Source organism: Benincasa hispida, chromosome 12 (genome assembly GCF_009727055.1).
Source record: "Benincasa hispida cultivar B227 chromosome 12, ASM972705v1, whole genome shotgun sequence".
NCBI classification, from domain to species: Eukaryota; Viridiplantae; Streptophyta; class Magnoliopsida; order Cucurbitales; family Cucurbitaceae; genus Benincasa; species Benincasa hispida.
In genome coordinates this window covers 8,949,526-8,955,853 of record NC_052360.1, presented here as the reverse complement: position 1 = coordinate 8,955,853, position 6,328 = coordinate 8,949,526, and positions in this window count along the sequence as shown.

The following is a 6,328-nucleotide window of genomic DNA, read 5'->3' as shown; positions in this document are numbered from 1 at the left end:
CAACCGACATTAAAAGCCCGAATTTCTCTAGTGAAAAAAGAGAAAACAATATTAAATTAACAATAAATACGTGTAAGCTAGAGAAAAAGAGAATTGAGTAGATACATCATTACTCATCATCGTAATCTAATTCAAATTATTCATCAGCACTTGAACTGTTATTGGGAGATAATTGTTCTTCATCATCATCGTTTATGAAGTCATGATCGCATGTACAATAATTGGTCTTTCACAACTATAGGATCAACGTCTACTCTGCATAAAGTGACCTCCTCAATGGTTTCATCCACTCGGACGCCACCAAAATTTCTAGTAAATCTAGTTGTGCGTTTTCAACATCATCCACTTCAGTACATCCCACATTCGTTTATTTTGGACTACTTGAACAACTTTCCAATTGCTACCATGTTTGATGGCATCAATGTAAAAGACTTATTGTGCTTGGATAGCAAAGATGAAAGGTTCATCGACATAACCAAAAGTGGTGATGTATTGATCGATTTGTATCCTAAATCCACATGTGTCCTATTACTTTTGTTGTTATCTGTGTCAAACATCTACACTTCAACAAGAAAACGCGTCTTCTATTTGCATATTGGAAATCTAATACTTTGTCTACAACACCGTAGAAATTGTTATCCACACTTGTGTTCTCACTGATCTCCCCGGCCACTAGGACTCCACTATTTTGTGTAGCTCGACGATTATCACGCTCTACAATATGAAATCGTACCCCATTAACAATGCATCCATTGTAAGAGCGCACCTCAGACGAAGTCCCATTACAAGTGAAAAGAAATCATCGGAGATATCTTCTTTCTCGTGTCGTTGTAGAACCTGAAATAATTAATTATACATTAAAAATGACTACAAAAAATGAATCATCCCTCAACTGTTGTCTACAAAATGACTATGTATACCTGAGATTTGAACCAATCAGAAAATTTGCGTTGATGTTTTATATATAAGTCAGAGGCGCTTTGAGCTTCACGACAAATTAACCTTGAATGTTGCCTACAAAATTGTCATTTAATGTTATATCAAAGGAGATACCCTAGAATTTAGAAAAGGAAAAAGTTTGAAACGTACTTGCGATAGTCTGTTATTTCTTTACAATTGTTGAGAAATGTACCAATGTGCAATACGCTTTTCTCCGCTGATAGCGTCCCTAAAGTTGACGCCCCTAATGTCGTACCCTCTGCCTAAATAATTCAACCAAATATCTCGTGATCGGGAATGTTATCATCATTTCGTTCATCTCTATTGAATCTCGTTTCAATCCCACTTATATATCGCGAGCAAAAGTTCCATGATTCATTCATTGCATATGCTTCCGCTATAGACCCCTCGGGACTGCTTTGTTCCGTACAAATTGTTCTAATGTTCGTAAACTTCTTTCAAATGGATACATCCAATTGTAACTAACTGGACCCACACTTTGGTTTCATATGGTAGATGAACTGCAAGGTGTACCATTACATCGAAAAAGGTAGGTGGGAATATTCTCTCCAATTTACAAAGTATGACTATGATGTCTGCTTGTAGTCTGTTCAAATCACTTATACATATTGTCTTTGTATATAAGTCACGAAAGAATGTACACAACTCAAAAATAGCAGTGGATACGTTCTTCGGTAGGTATGCTCAATATACAATAGGGAGTAGTCTGTGAAGCAATACATGACAGTCGTGTGTTTTCAACCCCGATATTTTTCCATCTTTATCATTGACACATCGTGATATGTTAGATATTGAATCCATCAGGGAATTTCACTGATTTCAAATACTTACAAAACGAAATCCGTTCACCATTTGTTAATTGTGTATGCTGCGTGTGGTTTTACATATCTGTTATCGACTTGTATCAAGTGTAGGTCCTTTCTTATCTTCAAATCTTGTAAGTCTACTTGAGCGTTCGTTGTATATTTGTCTTTCCTTCAATATTTAACAATGTGCCCACCAAATTGTCGCATATGTTTTTTTCAATATGCATTACATCTAATTTATGTCGCAACAATAGTCTGGACCAATATAGAAGTTGGAAAAAAATACTTTTTTTAGTCCAGTTTAGAATTCGTTTTTTTTTTTTTATCTTGCTTCGATGGATGTTTGCTAAGCACAGAAAAGTTTAGCGTATTTATTTGTTGTAATATCTCTTCTCCATTCATTACGACTAGTGGAGGTCTACGTTCAACTTTTCCATCATGTTGTCTACTTCGATGCCAACTATGATTCTTTGGAAGATAACGTCGATGTCCTATAAATGATATTTTTTCTTTTATCTCGAAGGACGAGTTATCTTCTTTACATATTGGACATGCTTGATAACTTTTGTACTCCACCCAAATAAGTCACCGTACGTAGGGAAGTCATTAATCATCCATAATAAGGTAGCATATAGTTGAAAAAACTCACCAGCAACAGAATCATAAGTTCACACACCAATTGTTCACAACTCTTTCAACTCTTCAATCAACGTTACAAGTAAACATCAATTTCCTTTTCAGGAGATTTTGGACCAGGTATGAGCAAAGACATGAAGAAGTTTGTTTCATTCATGCATTTTCCAAGGGGGCAAATATAAGGAATTATCACCACACCACATACTATAAGAAGTGCTTATATTTCCAAACGGATTGAAGCCATCTGAAGCTAATCCCAAACAAACATTTCGAGGATCTAAAGCGAAATGAGGGAATTCACGATCAAAATGTTTCCACCCCTCCGCATCAGCTGGATGTCGCAATACATCATCCGTTTCAACTCGCTTATCTTTATGCCATCTCATGTCAGAAGCGCCTTCTTTTTGATGCAAACAATCGTTTTAATCTCGGTATCAATGGAAAATGATGCAATACCTTATGTGGTATTTTTTACCCTTGCCATCATTAACTTTGTACCGAGATTCACCACAGACAGGGCATTGTTGCAAATCTGCAAACTCTTTCAAATACAGTTATCGATCATATTTGCACGCATGAATAGACTCATAAGCTAGGCCTAAATCACGTAATTTTTCTTTGGCTTCGTAAAAGGAAGTAGGTATAGAGATGCAGCTGAAACATTGCTTTTAACAATCCCAGCAACATGTCAAACGATTTTACTCCAGCCGTTCAAAACTTTGATATGCATCAACTGCACTAAAAAGTTCAAGGATGAAAATTGCGAACACCTAGGGTATAATTCATTACATGCTTCGGTCATTAAATCCTCGAATAAGTTCGTGGTATCTCTTTCTTGACCATTAAAGGACTTTTCATTCTCAATCCTTCCTTCATTTGAATTTTCGTTTTCAATTGGAACTTATAAATCTTTTATAAGATTCAACATCTCATTTTCTTCGACAACATTACTCTTTATACTATCTACTTCAACATCTTGTATTGAATGACTTGTATGACTTCTAGATAAGTTTATTGGTTCTCCATGATATACTCATTCACAATATAAAGGGAGATATTCATATGTTAATAGATGTCGTTCCATAATATTTTATCTTTTCCCAAATTGAATTCATACAATTCTTGCATGAACATCTTATTCGTCCGGAATCATTAACTTGAAACCTTGCCATATCTAAGAACTGTGATACTCCTTCTCTATACTCCACTGATAACTTATTCCTTAGTTTAATCCATTCTTTTTTCATCCTTAAAAATAAATATTTTCTGATCAACTTGTAATCCAAAACAATAACCTGGATTAGAGGACAAAGTACAAAGTATTATTAAGCATTGAGTTCCATAATTTTCATTTTTAAGGAAAAATAAACGCATGGCCCTAGACCGTTTAAATTGTCTTAACAACTTTCAAATGTTTTATTTAATACGTCTCCAAGCTTTCAATTTTGTGTTTAATATAGGCCTTTCATCTATTTAACATCTTCTAAAATTTACAAGCCTATTGGACACAAAATTTAAAGTTCAATTTTCTATTAGACACAAAATTTAGTTTTATGTCTAGTAGATTCTTTAAACTTTTTTAAAATATTAAATGTGTTAAGTACCAAATTGGAGGTTTAAAGATTTATTTTATATTTTTTTAGATTAATAGGCCTTTCATTTATTCAACATCTTCGAAATGTTGAATCATGCATCCTTAGGCTCCAAATAACCAACACACATAGACATGTTTGTTATAAAATTACTCTCAACAATTTCAGAGAATTGTAAAACAAATATATTCTGCAAAATTGACGAGATATTAATGGGCATGATTTGTACAAAAAAAAAAAAATTCAGAGAAAATTTTAATGGGCATGATTTTAATGGACATGATTGTACAACAATTTCAGAGAATTAACAAAAGCGAATACAATATTGAAACACATTTTAATGGCATGATATTAATGGATATGATTTGTACAACAATTTCAGAGAATTAACAAAAGCAAATACAATATTGAAACACATTTTTAATGGGCATTTCACATATGATTTAAATAAATATACAAGATAAAATAAAATGAGAAAAATTACCAGCGAGGAGACGACGGTGGCGGTAGGCAGTTGATTGCAGCTGCTGACCAAAGGGAGGAGCGGCAGCGGCGGACGAAAAATGGATGAAAAATGGGAGAAAAAATGGGAGAGGGAGGGAAAGGAATTGGTGGAAAAAACACTTTTTATATTGTAAAGGGAGAAATGGGAGAAATATAGGATGGGAAAAATGAAAGAAAAATTGGATGGGAAAAATGAAAGAAAAATTGGATGGGAAAAATGAAAGAAAAATTGGATGGGAAAAATGGAGAAAATGGGAGGTAAAGTGTAAAAGAATGGGAAAATGGGGAGAGGGAGGGAGAATGGTGAAGAAAAATGAGGAAAATGGGAGAAGGAGGGAAATTTCAGAGGGAGAGGAAGAAAATGGGGGCGGCGCTGGTTGGGGGAGGGGGAGATTGGGGTTAGGGTTTTAGGAAAATGGGGAAAAAATGGGGAGTGGGAAAGAAGAAGGGATCTGGTTTAAACCAAACCCCTCTCCCGACGCTGCCCGACGGGCGACGGGAGATCCGTCGAGAGTTCCCGAGAACTCCCGACGAGCATTTACGTCGTCGAGAGAGACTGTCTCTCTCAACGACCTAACTCTCGACACTCTATTTAAGGCGTCGGGAGAAATCCTTTTTCTTGTAGTGACATCTAGTTCAGCCAAGTAGATATAAAATGATATATAATATGAAGCAATCGTCATTTTTTATAAACAAATATATATATTTTCTTAAATCAACCCACCAAATAAGCCAACAAAATCATCCAAAAAAATAGCCAACAAAATTAGCCCAACAAAATTCAATTTCTATTCATATAAGATTATACATTTAAATCATGGATCCATAAACTAAGTCAAACTCAAATGCAAACAAATGATATATATATGAAGCAATATTCATTTTTATAAACAAATACATATATTTTTAAATTAGGCCAACAAAATCATCCAAAAAGACAAAATCCATTTCTACCAACAAAATCAATTTCTAAGTTTAACATATATCTAAAAATTATACATTTAAATCATGGATCCATAAACTATACATTTAGTTCAACCCAAATGCAAACAAAATGATAATATTATATATGAAGCAATCTTCATTTTCGAACTTGATCCTCATTTTTATAAACAAATACATATATTGGAAAAAATTAAAGAAAAAAACTTTACCTAAGGCGGACGAAGACAGAGATTGGAGACAGCAGGTGGTAGATTGACTCACGACGATAACAAAAGAGAGGAGAAAAAGGTAATCATGTAAACGGCGGACGATAGTGGATTTGGCGACCAGCGGTAATAGGGAGGAAGAAAAGAGAAAAAGATCTTGGATGGGGGAAGAAGAAGGGGTTGCAGCCGTTTAAGTACTACTAAGTCGTGTACAGGGGTCCACGATTATCTCAATCAACGCTGCATGACTGCCACATTGGCCGTCTGCGCGTGTCAGATCACAGGGACTCATGTACTGGGTACACGATTTAATTCTAATCATGTACTGGGTATACGATTAAAATATCTATTTTGTCAATATTATCCATCCAACTCTATTTTTGTTAATAATTATTAAAATAATATTATTAAAAAAACTCAGTACATGTGCTAAAACTAGTATATTAAAAAGTGAGGATGTAGGAAAAACTTTTTTTGAACACTTTTGTCATTTCTTCAATTTACTAATTTACAAATATGCCATTAAAAGTTAATTATAAATAGTAAATAAATATAAATTATTAGTTATCAATATAATACATAATTAATTTTATTATTAATGATCAATAGTAAGTGTAATATAAATTTAAAGATTAGAAGGTAAAAAGTTTCTTCTTCATTAAATTAGATTCACTAATAA